The sequence below is a fragment of the Pseudonaja textilis genome, chromosome 7 (genome assembly GCF_049901715.1).
Source record: "Pseudonaja textilis isolate UNSWEBS1 chromosome 7, rPseTex1.2, whole genome shotgun sequence".
NCBI lineage: Eukaryota > Metazoa > Chordata > Lepidosauria > Squamata > Elapidae > Pseudonaja > Pseudonaja textilis.
Window position 1 is genome coordinate 20,098,719 of NC_141996.1, and position 22,506 is coordinate 20,121,224.

General features: G+C 36.3%; 1 protein-coding gene and 1 long non-coding RNA gene across 3 annotated transcripts in view; both read left to right on the top strand.

Moving 5' to 3' along the window:
• The window catches only part of LOC148125258 (uncharacterized), a 51,317-nt gene extending 41,680 nt beyond the window's left edge, over positions 1-9,637 (top strand). The window contains exon 3 of the long non-coding RNA XR_015744276.1: positions 4,805-9,637. This is a non-coding gene — a long non-coding RNA (uncharacterized LOC148125258). The remainder of the gene's footprint in view (positions 1-4,804) is intronic.
• A 6,540-nt stretch (positions 9,638-16,177) lies between these two features.
• Positions 16,178-22,506, top strand: part of TNFRSF19 (TNF receptor superfamily member 19) — a 44,045-nt gene continuing 37,716 nt past the window's right edge. The window contains exon 1 of one of the 2 annotated variants that reach the window (XM_026708914.2): positions 16,178-16,428. The gene's annotated coding sequence lies outside the window, so the exon portion shown is untranslated. The remainder of the gene's footprint in view (positions 16,429-22,506) is intronic. The other variant, XM_087937156.1, reaches the window with a different exon arrangement.

Sequence of the window (22,506 nt, forward strand, 5' to 3'; positions counted from 1 at the left end):
TTGGAGGCCTTATGTATACCTAGTGATTGCTTCAAGAAAACCTTTTTTTTAAAAAACTTTAGAAAAAAACTGCTGTAAATGTTGCTGGATAACTACTATTTTTAGTGTAACAGAAGGGGAAAATGTTAAATATTTAGAGAGTCTTTTCTATTCTTTCTGTCTCTTTCTGTCCAATTTTGTCTTTTCCTATCCCCATGAAGCAAAATAGAATAGTTTGGTCTTGTTGGACATCAGATAAATCATTAGCACAGGCTATTTGAAATTAGATTAAGAAGCATAGACTGTTCACCACTGATTGAAATCACAGTCAAGTTTCTAATAAAAACATCAATTGACCTTTTCATACAAGTTTAGAGGAGGTGATATTAAAAACTGGTGATGACTCTCACTCACAGTTAACAGAGCCTGACATTAAACACATGTGGCTTTGACATTCATAATAAAATGTATTTAGGTTTCACACCAACTAAGGACATCTTTATTGAGTAATTGTATGTATTTCAATCAATCTTGAAAATAATATATGTTGAAATTCCAATAAATCAAACCCACAATATAATTTGATATATAAATGTAAAATTCAAAACCTAACAGGGAACAAAACTGCATAATCCAAAAATATAGATGTTAGATATTTTCAATAGGAAAAATAGGTCAAAAACCATAAAATGCTTGAAAAAAAGGAGGAAAATTTTAAACTGCTGTCCGAAAAATAGCCTGGCATGTTCCCCATAGATGTCTCAATTAAGATAGAGGCTTTGGGGATAAAAAACTTCGTGGATTATTTTAAGATGTGGCATGTGTAGCTAAGATACGATCCACCAGCAAATATTGAGGCCCAGAGCAATGAAAAGCTTTGAATATTATATCCTGTATTTTCAGTTGGGACTTGAAAGAAATCAATATAGGCAAGAGAGTACCACATAATATGATATTGTTAAAATAACTAATCACCAGGTAAAACTCTTGCAGCTGTATTTTGTATTAGCTAAAATCTAAAAGCTGTTTCAAAGCATACCCACCCACAGAGCACTATCATAATCCAAACAGGTTACTTCTAAGGAATTTCAGAGCAAAAGAAAAAGAAAAAAACTAATTTGAAGCAAAGATGAAACAAAATTATAAACTCTTTCAATAACTTGCTGAAAAGTTTATTGAATGAAGAGTCCATTGGTCTCATTAAGAAATGCAGTTACACATTCTAGGTTCAAATTTCATGCTGACATGTACTAAACTACATGAAAATCTTTAATTTCCAGATCACTGTGATATAAAAGAGGAGTAGGATAATAGTTCATATTTGTTTTGAATTAAATAAAGCAAATAAATAATCTTTCAAATTTTTCAACATACCCAGCAAATTTCTTAGCCAATTAATCAAGAAAAGTTACATAATTTTTACTAGCCAGGTTGCAGTAAGAACATGGTTCTTAACAGTAGAGAATTCAAATAATTTAACAACCAGTTCTCTGCCCTAATGATTTCTTCCAACAACCAGTTCACCAAACTACTCAGAAAGTTAACAATCGGTTCTCCTGAAGTGGTGAGAACTGGCTGAATCCCACCACTGGTTCTTAAGAAATGTATAATAATGAAAGAAGAGTTATGTTAAAAGTAAATAGACAAGGAGAGTTATGTAAGTAGATGAGGAAGGTACAGTATAGGGACAGAATACCAAAGTGAATGACCAGTATGAAAGATTATGAATAAGAAGTAGGAGCTATGTGTAGAACAAATAAGGAAGACCGCATGGTTGAGTCAAAGAAGAGAAAAGAGAAAGTAGTAATTGAATGGAACTAAAATCCTCAAAAAAATGGAGAGAAATGTAAAGAACAAAAGACACTATTGAAAATGATGTATGGATCAGAGGTGGTATTCAGCAGGTTCTGACCAGTTCTGGAGAACCGGTAGTGGAAAATTTAAGTGGTTTGGAGAATTGGCAAATACCACCTCTGACTGACCCTGCCCCCATCTATTCTCTGCCTCCCAAGTCTCAGCTGATTGCCTGGGTCTTCTTTTGTTGCCCTGCAAAGGAAAATGGAGCTGGAAAGCAGGTTAGTGGGTGTGGGGGAATGGGTTTTTGCAGTAACCTTCCGCTGCCATGCCCACCAAGTCACACCATGCTACCCACAAGACTGGTAGTAAAGAAAATTTGAATCCCACCACTGGTATGGAAACAAAGATAATTTTCAAAAATATAAAGATAAGCAGTAGTATACTGAATAATATTGGAGTAAATCAGTCTTATCCAGGTAATCTTCCCTTTTTTTCATCTCACACCTTCAATTTCTTTAGTTTATTTTATACCGTATTTCCCCATGTATAAGCCACCCCTTTTTTCCAAAATTTTCAAGCCCAAAAAGTAGGGGGGGTGGCATATACAAAGCAGGTACACTTTTTATACGTGAAAAATGCATAAAATAATAAAGTAGGAATAAACTGGTTTTCCAGCAGTATGCTATACTTTTTTGTAAAAATTGTACGTGATGATACGATTACGAGTGCGAGTACGCGATAGAAATGCATACGCTAGGCATCGGCCTGAATGTTTCGTTCCTACTCTCGTTCCGATGCGTAGATTGCTAGCGTCGCCCGCACCGCTTTCGGCATCATGACCGAAGTTGTAGATCTAGACGTCGAATTTTGTTTCTTTGTAAATTTTCTTTCTTCATAACTTGTTTCTCTAATAAAATATTTTTTTCAAAACTTCACAGTCCAAAAATTGGGGGGGTGGCTTATACAAAGGGGGTGCTTATACATGGGGAAATACGGTATTTTGTTTCTGTATTTTGCATAAAGGAAATAAATGTGATAAGTATATATGTGCATACACAAAGCAAGCAAGCTTGTTTTATCAGTTAGGAAACATTACCCTATTTAAAACAGGTTCTTAATCAAGAAAGGTGATCAGCCAAAGTGATATTTGCAGTCACATGATAAGAACATGATAAGAACGGATCAGGTTAATTAGATTTAGGAAAATTGTTTTATTTATATGCCAATAAGAGGTTTGAATTCTTCTCAATTTTAAAAGGCAAAAGGAGTATTGCCTTTTAATAAAAACTCTATGTGGCGCAAACTCTGAGAATTTATCTGTGATTATTAGAAGTTGACAATGTTCAAGAAATTAAATCAATCAGCTAAAACGGAAGCTTGCAGGATTAGTCCCAGAGTTGGGTTGCCTTTCCCCCATTGCACTGCCAATTAGTCAGACCCAGTGCATAATTGCCCTAGACTAATTCTATACCTTTAGCAGATGTTTGAGATGCAGAAATCAGCAGCTTTTCATAGTCCCAGAGCTAAATCAGATCAAAGTTTTGCAATCAGGACAATTAACTTAGGGGTTAGCACTCTAAGTTATGTCTTTTTTTCAAAGGGCCAAAAATCCTGCTCAACAAAATACTAGTTGCTTATCTTTGGAGGTTGCATAAGAAGGGGAAAACCTGTCTTTATCAACAAGTATTCTTACATTGCATTCAAACCTACAATTATATTTTAAAATATGGAGCACTGAAAAAGGGAAAAACATTTATTTTTAGTTTTCCAACAGTTCTGAAGTAGCACCCAAGTCTTTGATAATTCCTATATTTGATAAAAATATATTAGGAGCTGCTTCCCACTCATCATAGGGGAAAGCACTTGAGATAATATGTCCCATTGTGATGAAGGGCAAAGATAACTTTAAACCAAGGGGGTCAAACTTTGGCATCACGCTGTTGTCATGTGACATATCATGACTTTCCCCCCCTTCGCTATAACGGAGGTAGGCGTGGCCAGTGTATGACACATCCATCCTGCGGGCCGTAAGTTTGACACCCCTGCTTTAAAGGATGGCTGAGCCTCTAGAGTAGAAGACTGGAGATTTTAAGTTCTCTCAGAAATCCTCAGTCTTATATCTAGCACTTGCCTCCAGTTTTAACATAATGTCAGTTGACATTATCTTCCACTTTGCCTGGAATCTTTAATATGTGAGAGAAATAGTAATCTTATCCTGAGAGCTACCATGTGGTAAATAGAAGGTCAAAATGCAAGAGATGAATTAATTTCTATAGCGCCCCAAAGGGGTTTTTTTCAGTGGACTTTGTTTTTCCTTTCAGTGGAGTTTGTTTCACTCATCAAAAAAGCTTTTGGGTTCTGAAAAACCCAAAAAGATGAGATGCAAACTGTCTTCAAGAAAAGTTCCATCTCTACAATAGGGAAGGCAATCTGACAGATATCCTTTTGAAAAAGCACTTTTGGGACAACCATGACCTGGATGTCTGAGAATGTCCATACATTTCTATAATGCTTTTTCCTGAAGAGTTATGTATTGGCTCTTCCTTGGGAGAGAAATAAATCTCACAAGAAATAAATAAAATTAATATTTATTCTTAGAAAAGTGAATAAAACATAACCAGACCTTTTAACTTCAAATATTAAAATGCATATATTTAACATAGGGAAATAAGAATTATAAAACTGCTTAGAGTATAGGAAAGTAACAGCTTGGTTAAAAAAAATTAAAAAAAATAGAAAATATTATTATCTGGGCAGACAAAAAGTTGGTCAGGATCTTTACTGTGGAACTCTGAAAAGATAATGAGAAAAATACTGAGAAATGATTCCAAATTATTATTACAAATAAGATTCTAAATAAAAACAATGTGTTCATTATTTTGTCTTCATTCAAGCCTGTATTATGATTCCAGACTATATAAAACCCTATTTTCTAGCTTATATATCATGATAGAGAAAAGTACAGTAGATATAGCATTACATAGAATAAGCAGCAAACCTAATGCCAAATTTCTTTTTTCTTTTTCAGAATCCTCCAGACACCAAAATCGCCTACTTCCTTCTACCAATACTTCCTTTTTTCTTGGGTTCAAAATTTTAAAAAGATTCTGTGAGGCTTGATAAAATCCACTCCTTCCAGCCTAGATAGAGAAACTTCTGTCTATAATTAGAAGGATCAAAGTTGGGGGGGGGTCTTTTTTGCAACAGAGGGAGTGGTTTGGGGCAATCTGACTCTGCACGACCAAATACTAAACTTACTCTTGAGTGATGTGGATTGCATGCCTGAGTTACACATAAGAATAGCAGTCCTGCCAGTCACAGTGCAAGCAATGCTATCTCCTCTGATGAAGGTAATCTGATAGATATCCTTAGTCCTTAGGGTCTTCTACACAAGAACAAAACCTCAAACATGGCTTAAAAACTATGATTCAGCTACTAGACGAAGTGTAAAACATGGTACAATAAGCCAAGTATAGGGCTACCGATACGGGAACAACAGCAAGGCTACTTTGCATAAACAGTATCTTATACTACAGTGTTTCTGTTATTTGCATTTTTCTGAAACTCAACCCTCCCCTTATTTTGCTTGGTCTTTTCTGCAGTGTTTTTCTAGCCTTACAAATATCCTTTTGGTGTGATAACCACAGGTCTACACAATATATCCATAACTGACTTTTCATTATTAAAGTAAAATCTAGAATTTTTAAAATAACTCTGATATTTTGTACAGGATATTATAATTACTAAACAAAGATTACAATTTTCTAAATCCTAGGATTAGGAGGAGTGGCAGAGCCTGAAGGGTGGAGTCAGCCTAGTGTTTAAATGTAGCCATAACTCCCTCTTGAATTCCATTATCTCATTCCAAAATGGGACTAGCTGTAGACTAGATTCTTGTGCATAGGCATGATTAGTAATAAATCTGTTTAATTGGAACTTCATGTGTGGTCTTGAACTTTCAAGCCTGACATAGTATGACTTTAGGCCAGAAAGATACATTTCAATATATATATATATATATACATTTCAAATACACATACATACATACATAGATATGCTAATGAAATGTATGCACTCGTGAAAGCTTATTCTATAAGCATTCCACCTATGATAAAGATGACTATCAATGAACTCCTGACCAGGAAGTAGTATCAGCAACCAATATTTTCTTTTGGGAAGTTTAAATGCTTTAAACAGATAGTTAAAGCATTTTTGGCTCCAGTTTCAGGAGAAATTCTGCTGACTGACCTCCAGCCATTACCTCTTAAGTATCTTTCCACAGGTTATCAAAGCACAGCAATATTAACTTTAACTTTAATTACAAGTCATTATTTAAAAAAAGGTGAAGTGAACAACATATATATTTTAATACTGTAGTATAATTCCAGAGAACAGTGGTTTTTAAGTACAGTATATATGAAAGGTCTGGCATCTGCTAAGCAGATTGCAAATGATAAAATCTGATGCTATCAGAGAAATTAAGATGAAGTCAGGAGAACAACTGACTGCAGGATATAATTTTCAATGATTTTCATATGCTCAGTTAAAACAAAGGTTTGATATGGATAAGAAGATAATTGGAACTGAAAAACATAAAATGGGATGTTATGAACTATATACAAGCAATGCAGATATAACAGCAAAAATGTATATTTCATTAAGATTTGAAACAGAGGAAGAATGGATTAAAGATTGCATGACAAAATGGGTTATTCATTTTGGATATATTACATGGGTAACGTATTAAATTTACAGTGTCATGGTAAAAGAGAAAACTTCTATAAAATGATATTGTTATATGATGCCAGAGAAATTATCAAAAATGTATAAAGGTACCTGAAATCAGCTTTGAGGGAAATCATGAGGGAACCTTTTATTATGCATGATGGATTTGTGGAAGAGCAAAGAAGTTTTCAATGCAAATTCATATGAAGTTGTAAAGGATTTTAAATATTATGAAAAAATATTTGAGCTTTTTATTGACATCTCTAGCTAATTAGAAAAGACTCAAGACACACTGTTTTTGTTTATGGTAATTGTAGCAATATTGTTGTATACTCAGAAATGGAAGAACAATGAAATTCCTACAGTAGAGGAATAGATTGTGAAAATGTCAGAGTTTGCTGAGATGACCTGTTTGGTCAGAGAAAAAAACAACAAAACTTTTTTTTAAAGGCTGGTATTATCTATATTCTTATATGGACTTTTTGTTGAAAGAAAAAAAGTAACATGATGATTTATGGATTTGAGGACTAAAACAGATATAAATGTTGAGTTGAAGGAATTTGCAGGGGTGTCAAACTTGTGGTTGGGTTGAAGGGATTTGCATTTGAGGATGAATTATAAAATTATAATTACCTGTTGAAGAGCAGGCTGGATTTCATAACTTTAGTTTATTCTTCTTGCCTTTTTCTTTCTTTTCTTTCTTTTTCTTTGTATATTTTACATTGCTACCAACAGAAGACCCAACCTGCTTTCTTTGAAAGAAAAAAAATTAGATTGGGTACATACATATTAAATCATAACATGATTGCTTTTGCTTTGGCCTAATATGGTAGTAAGAGTCCAGAAACGTATGGACTCTTAATTAAATAAACTGTGCTGAGTATATGTGAATTCGGCCATTATTATCTTTCTTCTGGAGATTGTTCAGTTAACTTGTTGTGTGGTCCTCTGTTAATGTTTCAGTTGTGCAGGAGTCTTTCATGCCACCTCTATTTTTTTTTAATGTAAATTGTATAATTTCTTTAGCACTGCGTTAGCATAAATATGCCATTTTATCAAATAGTCATCCATCCTTTTTTAATAGATAGATTTACCTGAAGGAACACTTCATGAGTGTTCAACATTTTTTCCTGCCAAAAGCCACGTTTGACCTTTTGGATGAGGTCAATTTGGTGCCAAAATAAAAACAAAATTAAATTAAGAGAGTTAATATGGTTATCCCTATTTATTTAGCATATTTATATAACCAGCCATGAATTCACGACTCTGGGTGGCATACAAACACAGAAATATTTAAAACTATATAGCAATCTAAAAAAATATCAAACATAATAAAATAAAAAATGTAGGGCCCAAGATTGCAAGAAAACAAGAATCACTTGACCTCATACAACCACCCTGAAGCTTGATGAGAAGACCATGTTTTAGGTATATTCTATAAAGCTAACTAAGATAAAGCTGATCTCATGTCAAGGGAGCCACAGCATTTTTTAACATTTTAAAAAACATTTTTAATATTTTCCTTTTTCTGCATATAAAAAGCTTGGCTATAAAAAGACAGATGTAAGAAAAGTATTTTTTTTTCAAGCTTTCATGTTGTTACCCATTTTCTTTTCTTTTTGTTTTCTGTTCTTTCAAATTCTTTATTTGAACAAATGGGAAAAAAAAACTATTGTATGGCAAGTATTGCCATTGTCTTATAAAAGATAGACCATAAAGAAGTTTGTGTCATTATAAAAAATTGAACAAAGTAAATCAATTGAACAAGTAAATCATTTCCAAAAACAAAACCCTATCCTAATCTTTTTTAGATATATTAATACTCTTGATTTAACTCCAATAGCCTGGGGAAAATGTTTCATAAAGTCAATCAAATTTCTCAGAAAGAATGTTACCTCATTAAAGTTTTGCATGCTGGCACAGAGTCTTCTGAAACTTTTTTTTTAATTCTACAAAATTATTAAATTAGGGAGATCTTCACATTTATAAAACAGCTTACTTGTAAACTCCTTGGGAACCTGTGCACTTCTGCCATTCTTGCACTCCCTGGATGTATTAAGAGCATTCTATAATATATAATGTCCTCCTCCCCAGTACATCATGCTAAAGGTGGGGAGATGAATTCAACTCAAAGATATTTCTATGTTTAGATTCTAAATACATCTGATCTTCTGTAAATATTGCTTTATGGCTTGTTTGCTGTTTGTACAAGAGAGGAAAGCAAGAAAAAGTGCATCATGACATCATAAGCAAATTCCATCACTTATGTACTCGGACAAAGTACCTAAGGGAAGGATCTGCATTGCATTGTCATTACATGATTGGTTATTTTTTTCTGGCATCATGGCTACCTGTGAACACCTATTGCACATGTGCTGAAAAATAAACATGAGCAGAACTAGCACTTTGATAGAGACGATATATTGCTGAAAATACTGATGCTACAAACTTTGAGAGCAATGAAAATCTTTATACTGTCCTTCTATAAATTTTTGGCTAAATCACTATAATTAAATGGAAGACCATGACATTGGCAAACATACAGATCTATCATGGTATTTCATTTCTGGATAAGCAACAGAGTAAGGGGAAACACTGATAGCAATAACATATACCGCTTTACAGTGCTTTAAAGCCCTCTCTAAGTGGTTTGCAGAGTCAGCTTATTGGCCTCAACAATCTGGGTCCTCATTTTACCCACCTCGGAAGGATGGGTCAACCTTGAGCCTGGTGGGATTTGAACTGCCAAATTGCAGGCAGTCAGCAATCAGCAGAAGTAGCCTGCAGTACTGCACTCTAACCACTGTGCCACCACAGCTCATAAAAAAATAGTAAAAGAGAGAAAGTCATAACATAAGAAAAGAAAAAGAATCATAGCTAAATGTGGTGGTGGAAGAAATCATCCAAGAATATGTTAACAATGAAACAAAATAAGTGACAGGTATTCCTCAACTTACAATGGCCTTAGAAAAAGTGATTTACAATCTGTCCTTGGAGTGATGACCATCTGGCCACTCCCACAGTTATGGGATTGCAATTTGGGCACAGTTGCAATGTTTTAAGGTCACCTCCCTTCCCAGCCAGCAAAGTCAATTGGAAGCTGGGTTTGCTTAAAACCCATGTGGTTCTCTTCATGACAGTGGTAAACATAGTCAAAAAATTGGATGCAATTACATGATAACTTGCTTTATGACTGCACTGACTTATAGTAGAAATTTATGTTCCAATTGTGGTCATAAGTTGAGAACTACATGTACAGTGAGTTGCTGGTCTCCTATAGTTAAAAGCAAAGAGTGCAAGGGACTCGTCAGCAAAATGCTTACATGGGGTTACAAAGAATGAAGATGAGAATAATGTACCTCTGACCATAAACAAAGAACAGTTTTACAATTAATAAAGAGTACAGATAAGGATACACAGGAATCCAGGTATCTCAAAAAGAACACTATGTAATGCAGGATACTTGAACTTTGAGAAATCAGTTGAAATGATTGTTACTCTAATGCTTTGACTCTGCATCCCATTTAATAGGAAAAGTTGTAAAAACACCCATTATTAGTACACATGAAAATGTTACTGTAGATGGAAGCATATAAGTTACTGAATCAAAGGCCATTTATCAATGCACAATGTTACAATGCCAGAAAGATAAATGCCACAAAGGGACATTGGGGCATTTAATTAGAAAGATGGTTTAAACCTTAAAGCCTTAATTAAAGGCTATCATGTCTGGATTCATTGATATTTAATGCAACACACAAACAAAGGCAGAAATATCCAGGAACCATCAATGACTTACAGTATATATCAACATGTAAGAGACATATAGAGCATAAAAAAATTCCTCTGCAAGGAGGAAAATTTGTCAAAGCAAGAGATAGTTAGGATAAAAGAGGCAGGGAAAATAACTGTGCTTTGATGGAAATAAAAAAAAAATACTTCAGAAATGAGTGAAGTAGAGCAAGGTGCTTCCAAAATTAGAAGTAAAAACAACTGAATAATTGGGAATGAAACTAAAGTGAGGGAATGAGGGAAGGATAGAATACTGAAATAATATTTTAAAAGATTGGGAATGATAAAGATACGTCTAATACAGAATATAACCTTCCAAGATTCCATATTTATTCTGGACTAGCATAAAGATACCGTATCTAAATCCACATAGTACTTTTATTTTTTTATTTATTAGAATTTGTCAAACAAAAATGAGAACAAGAATAAAAGAATACAATGACAGGGACGACAGGCACATTAGCACGCTTATGCATACTCCCTTTCTTCCTTAAATCTTGCCCAGTTGCATTGAGCTTAACAGAATGCTATATGTGCTATATGACAAATATGTGAACATATATTACAATCCTTAATTTCAACTGCCATTAAATCTTATTTCTATGAAGAATGTATGAACTGCTGTACCTCTCCGCCCTTATAAAAGTCTACACAATCTTGGAAGAGCTAAGAAATCTGTAACAATTAAAATTACTGATGTCTTGGTCATTATAAGACTTAGACGGTCTGAATAAAGGGGAAAGATGGTAAGAAAAACCACCAGTTCATTTCAGATTTCAGATTAGTTTTATCTAGTTCCTTCTCTTGTTGAATAATTTTGATTCAAGTGGTTTTTTTTTAATAATAAATAAATACATTTAGAAATGCAGATTGATTTTCCTCTTTTTTTCATCATACCTGTTCCTTCTATATAAGCCTGATATAAGAGGACATCTTGTTTATTAGTGATATAATAATTATAATAAACCATTTTTGGACTCTTCAGTTGAGCCATGCATTACTGCTGAAACAAAAAGAAAGCACATCAAGTATATTACACATAAATGAAACTGGAATGTGGAACCTATTGTTGAACCATTGGCCATGTTGTTTGAATCAGTGGTGGGATTCAAAAAATTTTACTACTGGTTCTATGGGCATGGCTTGGTGGGCGTCGTATAGCTTGAAGGGCATTGTTTGGTGGGTGTGGCTTGGTGGGCATGGCAGGGGAAGGATACTGTAAAATCTCCATTCCCTCCCCACTCCTGGGGGAAGGATACTGCAAAGTCCCCATCCCACTAACCTGCTTTCCAGCTCCGTTCTCCTGTGCAGGGCAACAAAAGAAGACCCAGCCAACCAGCTGGGACTTGGGGGGGCAGAGAATAGGTGGGGGCAGGGCCAGTCAGAGATGGTATTTGCCGGTTCTCCGAACTACTCAAAATTTTTGCTACCGGTTCTCCAGAACTGGTCAGAACCTAATGAATATCACCTCTGGTTTGAATCCTTTGGGAAGTGAAGCTCAGCCATACCTAAATGTTTCTTGTTCTTGCAATCAGACTACTGAGATAATTTCATGCATTTGATTGATCAATAAGATTATACCATTAAAAAAAACACTTGCACATCCACAACATTTTAATATATAAAAGGCAATATTCAAATCCTATCTTTTATTCTAGTTTAAAAGACGGTTTCCGACTGTGGGGATCTGCTTGAAGATCTGGAGGTAGCATTCTACAAAAAGGAGCTAGGAGGATGAACTGAATGAATGTTCTCCCTTGCACGTGGCCTCTTCTAATTATACATGCAGCTCTTGTTTAGAAATCGTTTTCTTCTTCCCAGCATTGCTTTTCAAAATAAAAAACTTCCTTACAACATAAAAATGAACTTGTTGCACAAAGCACAAATGTGTATAATGTATAATCTTAATATAAAATCTGGATGTTTTGCATTTCTGTCTGGATTAGTTTAAAGATCCAGTCTGTTCCCCATAGCAGCCAATCAGATGCCCTCAGAAAGACCACAAACAGAGCTTTAAATCCCATTGCTGTTCACTAGAAGCTGTTTATTAGTAGGGCTGTGCAAAACCACTTTGAGAAGTATCTCAACATATTATCTATGCATGGGCAGGCACACTCATAAAACCTGTGAATCTTTTTAAGTACTGCAGCAACATATGAAAGCACTGGCATTCAAGTGGTATATTGCTCAATCTCAGTATTTAGGGCATACTGCCTCATAATCTAAAGATTATTATGAGTTTTAAGTTTCAGTGATATCTTCTCAAGGCATTCAACCCTAACCACTTTCATATCTTGTGGCAGCAAATTCTGTTAATTAACATATCATGAGACATACGTTATTTTTGTCTGTCAGCATCTGCTGTCTAATCAAGTGATCCTAATGAAATCGTAAAAGGCTTTGTTTTCTTTACACCGAAGATACTCAATCTGCCACTCTCCAAATGTATTGTAGGTCCCATTGTTAGCCAGCATAGTCAGTGTTGAGAGATTAGAAGGGTAACAGGTCAAGAGCTAGTAATGGTCAAGGCACCAGGCTAAAAACCAAGAGACCATAAGTTCTAGTCCTGTCTCAGGCACAAGGCAACTGGGTGACTTCAGGCCTCTCTCTCAGCTCTAGGCCATGGAAAACTGCTTCCAAAATCTTGCCAAGAAAACTGGAGGGATATATTTGCCCAGGAGTCAAACCTGACTTGAAAGCACCAAAAATAAAGAGGATACCACTTAGTTACTTATAAGCTACATCCTAAAAACATGTTTTTGATGTATACAATGTGCTTCAATTTTATCTCCTATCACTATAATGCATTTAATTAGACAAGATGATAAAAATAATACACGGTGTTTCAGATATGATCTTATGTATCAGAGTTCATATTATATTATTTCCTAATCTGTTTCTAATGATAATCTATTTTACATATTGCACATGGCCTTTTCTCTCTCTTCCTTTAGACTTTGTGGTGAGACTGAATCAACATTTTCTGTCCCTAATTTAAATTATTTGATCCAAATCAAAACTATTTGAAAGACTGCCTCTCCCCAGTTACATCTACCCTGCCCACCAGAGCAGAAAAGAAAGATACATTGCAAGTCCCATGTACTCAGAAAGTACATCTAGTTGGACTAAAGAAGAGGCCTTTTCTGTGGTGGCTTCCTCCCTTCAGAATACCATCCCCTGGGAGATAAGATAGGCCTCAACGCTGACATCTTTACAGAAGGTCCCTGAAGACATGGCTCTCTCAGTGAGACAAGAAGTCCAGGTGAATATAGATCCGATCAAGTGTTTAGTATGATTGTGTGGTTGCCACCATCAGGACTGGGGTATTATGCTTTCTTACATAAAATTTTATGTTAAATTTTAATGTTGTAAGCTGCCAAAGTCACCATGTATGAGTTAAGTGGCCACAAAAAAATGATAAATAAATAAATAAAGATAAATAAATCCAGCAGGCAGACAGAGAATCATAAATAACGTTCAAAACAAGGGTGCCATCATACGTCAATATATACGAAGAGATTTGTGGCTCATGTGATTTCCTTCTCCAAGAAGGAAGAATGGACTTTTAAAAAAAATTCTTGAGAAGGTGGGGCTTAGAACATCTACAGACAAAGATATCATATGCTTCCTGTCTCTATGCTTATTACTCTATGGCCAAAATTAGTACTTTCCTATCCAGAGGCTGCCCCTTGTGCAAAGGCCATTTGGGAAGGAAGGACCAAAGGAAGAACCAAAGCAAACATTCCATTCCAAACCACACTTGGCAGAAGTGCACAGACAAACGCGGCAGAGCACTTTTTCAATGCACTAAAACTTGAAGGAGAGAAAATAAACCAGTAGCCAGATCAGGTTTCCTTGCCACAAATCAGCAAGAAGGGCACTCAGATCAAGTTAGAATAGAATAGAATAGAATTCTTTATTGGCCAAGTGTGATTGGACACACAAGGAATTTGTCTTTGGTGCATATGCTCTCAGTGAACATAAAGAAAAAATAAAATATATTCGGTGGTGGGATTCAAATTTTTTTACTACCAGTTCTGTAGGCGTGGGTTGGTGGGCGTGGCGTGGGTTGGTGGGCACGGCAGGGGAAGGATACTACAAAATCTTCATTCCCACCCTACTCCAGGGGAAGGATAACTGCAAAATCTATTCCCTCCCTCTTCCTGGGAGAAGGTTACTGCAAAATCCCATTCCCTCCCGACCCCACTAACCTACTTTCCAGCTCCGTTCTTCTGTGCAGGGCAACAAAAGAAGACCCAGCCGATCAGTTGGGACTTGGGAGGCAGAGAATAGGTGGGGGTGGGGACAGTCAGAAGTGGTATTTGTCAGTTCTCCATACTACTCAAAATTTCCTCTACCAGTTCTCCAGAACTGGTCAGAACCTGCTGAATACCACCTCTGAATATATTCGTCAAGAATCATAAGATATAACACTTAGTGATAGTCATAGGATACTAATGAGCAATCAAACCATACTAGGAAACTATAAAAACAATATAAGTTGTAAAGATACAAGCAACATGAATATAGCCATAAGTGGGAAGAGATAGGTACTAATAAGGATGAGAAGAATAGTAATACAGTCTTAGCAGTGAATTTGACAGTGTTGTGGGAATTAATTGTTTAGCAGAGTGATGGCATTCAGGGGGAAACTGTCCTTGTGTCTTTCTGTTCTGGTGTGCAGTGCCCCATAGCGTAATTTTGAGGGTAGAAGTTGAAACAATTTATGTCCAGGATGTGAGGTGTCCGTAGATATTTTCAGAGCCCCCTTTTTAATTGGTGCAGTATGCAAGTCCTCAATGGAAGGCAGTATGGGCTCTTTTTACAGAAAAAAAAAATAATGATCTTGCACCAATTGCAGTGATAAGCAAGAGAATGAACTCCCTAACAAAGCTCACTAATTCAGTGTATTTCATGGGGGACAGGACATCTCTGAATTTATATGCATGGAATTTGGTTGCAAGACTTATTCTGAAGAAATCCTCCAACCAAATGTAAAGAAGCATAACTATCTGAAACTTTATAAAGATAGTAATAAAGGTCTTGTTTACTCTATTTACTGGTGTTAAGGATGGGAATTTATACACGTGTTTGTTTTTTCTAATATATAATATATATTCATATATATATATATTTATTGCTGGTTGCAGTCGTTTTTTTGGCAGCTGTTGCAAATGCTCTGACAAGTTTATCCTTTTGGTCTGTGTGGGAAATCTGTATGGAAATCACACACTATGCCAGTTAATGCTCTTAGTTGAACGTGAATAGACACCTCCATCCTACAAGGGCATTTAAAATGGACCAACCCTTTTGCAAATTCATATGAAAATTCCAAAACAGCAGAAAGTTCTTTCCTGCCCTGTTTACAACAGCTAACTTGATTAAAAACCACACCAACTCTTGCTGCAGTTCAGCTGTGTTTCCCCACAGGCTGTATTATAGTTCTCTAACCAGTCCCACAGCATTGAATGATGTCATGGGATCAGTTCAGCAAGATGAAAGGCATTAAGCGGAACCCGCTGGCACTGGGGAAAACTTCCAACACACAATCCGTGAGGAGCACAGCTTGAGAACAAAAAAAACAAAACAAAAAAAGGAAAAGGAAAAAAGAAAAGATCGGTTATAGACCCAGCTATTCAAATCCAAGAAAGACAGATTTTTCCCCGCTTTCTCAGGAAAAAAAGGAAGGAGGAAAGTTGACCTATACTGATAAGTTTTTATTAAATGTATGTAAGAAAAAGAGGAAGCCAGAGTATTTTTAGCTGCTAAAGAAGAAAGATCTCTCTCTCTCTCTCTCTCTCTCTCTCCCCCTCCCTCCCTCCCTCTCTCTCTCCTCCCCCCTCACCCTGTCCTTCCCTCCCTCCCTCCCTCTCTCTCCCTCCCTCTGTCTCCAAAGCACAGCCTTTGATGTACGCAACAGATCACTGATCAGATTACAGGCATTTGGTCTCACTGCTTGTCTGCCTTTGATGTGTGTGTTTAATTTTATTTTCCTGGATTTAAAGTTTGCCTGGGCTTGTACTGACATACGTTTAAAAAAATGGAAAAAGATGAAGGTGTTTAATATAGAAGCTCTGGCAGAGTAAAGTTCAGTTGCAGGAAGCGTGGCTGTTGGATGGGCATCAGGATAACCAGGTACAATACTATATTATTATTACGTTTAAAATTTGTCATCCATTGAGTGCTATCTGGTTTGGGGTTTGTTTATTTTGCTAGTGATTTGAAAGAATAACATTAGGTTATTTAAATCAATCACATTCCTAGGAAATATTATGGGAACATTTTGGTTTATAGACTCTATAGGGTAATATTAGATTAACAAAAAATTGTTCTCCAAAAAAGAATAATAGCTGCAGCACTTTAGTACTCATTATAACCAGAGGTCTTTGCTTAAATAATAATAATTAGAAATGTGTGACAGATTTAGAAATGAGTTGGTCAGATTTACTTAAATACAAAAACTTCTTCCATTTAAATGCCACATTGTGCAACCTCTTCAAAATAAATAATATGTATTGGATTTAAAGACTTGAGAATCATGGTCTGTAACTTGCAACTTACTGCTAGTTACATACAAACTAGGAATCAGTTGAAATGTGTTTACAATTGAATTGCTTGCCTTGGTGAAGGCAATGAACTAGCATGTAAACTACACCAGAAAATACTCTGCTCAATACTCCCATCATTGTATTGCTAAGCGTGTGTATCATGAAGTAAGTCCCACTGGGTTTGATTCATTGATTCACTAGTTAATATGTTTAGGATAGCAACCTCTACCTCTGGCTCCTGTCCAAATATGCATGTTCCTGAGTCAGAAATGCTAACGGACAGAATTGTCACTTGTATTTCGAGGTGGTGTGGTGCAGATGCTAAACTCAAGGGAGAAAAGCTTTCATACACGTGCAATCTGAGTGCACAATAGTATTCCTCTGAACACAAGAAGCTACAAAAGTATATAGGGTGACGTACATATGCAGTAATGGTTATTTTAATTAGTATATATATATTCATTCATTTATGATCAGCACAGTTTTGTGCACGTTTACTTATTTGTTAAGTCCTTCTGTATACTTTTCAAAAATTTCCTAAATTGTGCAAAATGTAATATGGACTTTTTGTTCATTTTCTAATTAGATTTTTTTAAACCTCTACATAAAAATAAACTGACATTGTTTTTAAAAAGGAGATTTAAAAAAAACCTTTTAAACAAATCCCAGTTTTTAACAATGTGGCCAAATACTGAAACTGTAATCTGTTAAAAAATCAAATCAAAACAAGATTTGTTTAAGCAGCTAATTCTCAGAACATGTTAACTGAGGATTAACTGCTCTTAACAGGTTTTTAGTGATGAACATCTGTTAAAGGGCTTCAGATTTTATGTTTCAAAATCCAGCCTCTCAATGTGAGATCATCATCATATTTTGTGAGATCCATAGCCATCAACTATGAGACCTCTGACTCATAATAGTGAGCAAATACTCTGAAGAACATTTGTTGTTTTCTTAATTTCAAAAATGCAAAACCAAAAAGGCTTTTTACTGGTTCTATGAGCACATGAAAACACTAGCAGATCAATCGTGTAATAAATTCATTGGATATAGTCATTAGAAATAAATATTTTTCTTTTTATTTAACACTTAAATCCATACCATATGCCTCATTTTTAAAACGCAAGCGTAGCTTTATGCTTGTAACCATATCCACCTCATCCTAGACAAATGATCAGTGCAAGGAGTGGCACTAATTTATGTTCTTCAACAAAATCTGGAGCCACTCTTATGCTGATAATTTAGGATCATTTAAAAGGTACAATCAGTTACATATGTTGTAGTAGCTTCTTTGGTATGTTTAGTCCCTCGGAGAAGAATTAAAGTTCCATCAAAACCATATTCTCTTTAATTGCCATAATTTAAAAGATATAGACATTATGCCTAATAGGATTTGCTCTAAATTATCAACTTTCATCTAAACTAGCTTTGCTCTACTAATTCAACACATACACACACACAGACATGTGCATATCTCCTTTTAACATTAAAAATCAATCTGGATTTATGATTCTGAGATTTACAAAGACAAGGGGAGAGCTGAGCATATCAAGAGAAACATAAAATTATGTGGAATGCAAAGGGAAAGGGGTGATTTAAAAGTGTATATAATAAAATAAGAAGAGAAAGGGTCAAGGATGAATGGGTGAAGTATGAAAGTGGCTGAAATACAAAAATTAGTGATCATGACAAAAGAAGTACATTGACATGATTCCGTTTTATAAAGAGAATGAATGAGACCTGAGTCACAAAACAAATATATAAAGAAGACAGAATGGACTGAAAAGAAGGAAAAAACCAGGAAAGTCATGGGGGGGTAAAGCGGGGAGACAGGATCAAAACAAATGCATCAATGGATGGTGTTGTAGAGGTAAATAATCCGGTTATTGAACTTTTGCAAACCTATAGCATTTATAACTTTGTTAAGAGACCTAAAGTTACATCAATAACTGTACCTGCAATTACACAAACTCTTCAATAGATGTGGCATATGTGGACTAACTAAATGGGCTCTGTGTAAAAGTTGATTGAACAAAAAGAATCACTAGCCATATCAGTGGAGAAGGCTTCATTTTCTTACAAATTAAGATAGCATTTCTGAGGATATTAGAAATCAGGCATGGACTTGCTATGCCTAAGCTCAACTGTAATTAATATACCATCCAATTAATTCACACTTCAAAGAAACTAATGTAAAGTAATGTAAATAATTTGCCTTGGGCAAATATCAAAGAAAGATACTGTTAAGTCCAATCATGTAATGCTACATTTTAATCCTTTTATTATTTTCTTAATTCAATAATATTAGTTGTTCTCTAAATAAATATATTGTAATCAGCAAATGGACTATGTTTGGGGAACCCAAGTCATATCACAAAGCTAACTAAAAGTATAGGGCAGTGGTGGCTAATCTTTTTGGGCTCCCGTACCAACAATTGCACATGTGCTCGCATGCCTGCACCCAGAAGGCAATGTGCATGGGGGGGGCCACATTGCCCGCACATACACGTGTGACACCCCCCACACGCATGCTGTGCATCTCTGTGCATGCACACACATTTCCCGTGGACCCCCGCCCCCACACATGAATGCCAGATACCTGACAGGCGGGCGGTGCACATGCATGCACAGTGGGGCTCTTCCAGGCGACCTCTTGCATGCCGACAGAAGTGGCTCTGTGTGCTACTTCCAGCACACATGCTATAGGTTCGCCATCACAGGTATAGGGCATTCTTTATCTCCACACCCAACCAACCTTTATAGGAATAAAACCTTTCATGACTGAAAAGTAAGATATAAATGTAATACATTAAATCAGGGGTGTTAAACTTTGATCTGCCCCTTGGGGCCACCATGGAAACAGTGAGGGACTGGCCTGTGGTGCCTCTGCCAGCAAAAACGGAGCTCCATTTTCACTGGCAGAGAATTGCAGGTGGTTGTTGCAGCCAGAAAACGGAGCTCGGGAGCCCATTTTTGCTGGTAGAGTGCTCAGCCTGCCACAGATACCCCAGCATGAGTGACATCAAGCTGGCCACACCCACCCTGGCCACACACACCCCACCTGCCCAAGATCAAACACAACTCTGATGCGGCCCTCAATGAAATCGAGTTTGATTTCATTAAATGCATTAAATGAATCATACATATTTTCTCCCATTGTCCTATCACCAACCAACTTTTCTCTTTCTGCTGTTCTCTTTATGGGATATCTTATTTGTATTGGTAATATAAGAAATGTAACTTGTCAGTCACTTACAAGGCAATCCTATACTGTACATATCTACTCAAAAGTAATTCTTACTGCATTCAAGGGCACTTGAAGGTTGGTCTAGGATTGCAGTCAATACTTTCTGTTAGTTATTACTGTACATGAAAAGGTTATCTTTAATGCATGTTTCAACACAGCAAAACCTGATGACCATAAAAATCGTGGATTTGCAGCAGGCCCACCAAAAGTTGCCATTATCTCTTAAAATTATCCTATCATCATTAATCAAGTAATACCTTTGTTGATTCTTCTAATGAATATTATTTCAGAGTACCACAGTAACTTTTAACATGATATAGCACAGTAAATTTCTGCTACTGGAAACACAGCACTGATAATTTAGTTCATTAGTCCAGCTTTATTGTCTAATGATTTTAATAGTGTGCCAAAATATTGCCTGCAACATCACTAGAAGAAAATGAAACAGCAATATCTACCCATCTTGCCTGGGCTCAAAGGCTAGGAATAGTCATAAATGGTGAATAATGGGATGAGGAAACCTCCACAAAATGCCAGAAGTATGGGTTTATCTGAGATAATTGAAAACATGCTACAGCAATGTACTGCAATGTTAAATTGTTTTGGTGTGTGTGTGTGTGAGAGAGAGAGAGAGAGACAGAGACAGAGACAAAGACAGAGAGACAGAGAGCTTCCTTCCTTAGCAGCTAATAATACTGTAGCTTCTTTTTCTTTTATTAAAAGAAAATTATTAAAATAATATTAAAAGAAGTCTTGCTCAAATTCTAAAGAATACTACTGGGAGAATATCTGTATGTGAAATTATCAAGAGATTTTTTTTTTAATGTTCAATAAACATGCTTAAAAACAAAGCATTTAATCTGAAGAAAAAGTATCTGATGAATAAGTAGACAACAAATAATGAGGTGATGAATGAAGAAATAGAACATAGCAACTTCTTCCTTCTGCTCTGATCTGGGAATATCCTGGGCCTGTCCCTCAGTAATTTGTCCTCTTACAAACTCTGTTGATTGGGAAAGAAGTGTGTTCAATGGAGGGATTGGCAGCAGCTACGAATGTCTCTTTCCGCCCGCCCCCTCTTTGTCGGAGTGGCATGGGAAACTGTACATAGAGAGAAACAGGAAGCAACCCTCTCAGCCCATCTGCTTATTCCTTTTTGAATGTGAAATAGAGAAGGTGGATCATCCAATAAGCATTCACATTGTCTACTAAGTTGTCCACTTGCACGCTACTGTGTAGCTGTGAAGATTCAGTCTAGTGAATTACGTTCACCCTAGCATGCTACTCAGAGATAGAGGCCTGACAAAAGTTTTTGCTGATTGTTCTTTGTAGACAACAACAGCAAGAATAGAGCAGTTTCTTATAAGGTGCATAATTACCAATGGGCAATATGATGAAAGGGACTAGATTCATTGAGCCCAGTGTTCTGACCCAACCGGGTTCCTGAAGAGCAAACACAGACAAAGGCAGTAGCCCCCACCTTTTAAGGTTTAATAACGAATTCTGTTCTGAAGGCTAATTAGCTCCGACAAGAAAAAGCCTTGCCAAGTTGTTTGTCAAGGCTGCCAAAAACCCAGAGATAAGAACTAATTTACAAGATTCTCCAAACACAACTAAGATGTCCACCAGTTGAGCTTAAAAGCTTCTTTGCTGTCTGCAATGAATGCTTTTCCAAACCTGGCTTTTATCCTCTTGAGGGAGGGGCCATTACCTTGCAGCCTTACTCCCGAGTCACCTGTGCTGCTGTAATTGTTCTTTCCTCCTAATAATCCATTGTGCACATGCACTTGGCACAGGCTTCTCGGGAACCTCCTCGTCACTGCTGCCAGCCTCCACAGTCTCTGAAGGCAGCAGTCCACTCCCTGATGGTCCTGGTCCCTCATCAGAGTCATCGCTCTCCTCAGCCATCTGCACCTGCTGCCGGCTAACCACAACACCCAGTGCATTGCTTTTAAGAGGGAGAGCACTGTTGAGTGAGTAAATGTCCCATTGTGATCAACTAATAAATTGCCAACCTGTGACTCAGGGGAAAACATATTGTAATTTACTGCTGTAAATGCAAAGTAAATATATGTAGCACCCATAAAATTTAATTGACAAAGTAGATATTGCATAATCTCACAACTTTTTTGATGCACTTGAGATTCATTTCACACTCCACATTTCAGGAGGTAACTCTACAATCTCTTCAATTTTGCCATCAACTTGAGATTTTAGCCATTTAAATTTCTTAATTTAATGTCAGACTTCTTAGATGTTGTCTCATCACCTGCAGGGACCTCACTGTCTCATCACCTGCAGGGACCTCACTGATAACACTAAGCATTATGGTCCCCAATAGCTTTCATTTATGGATTACTCTAGCAGTCTGTAGAATGGAAAAGTCTGAGAATGTTCATTCCTCTCTGCTCTACTCCC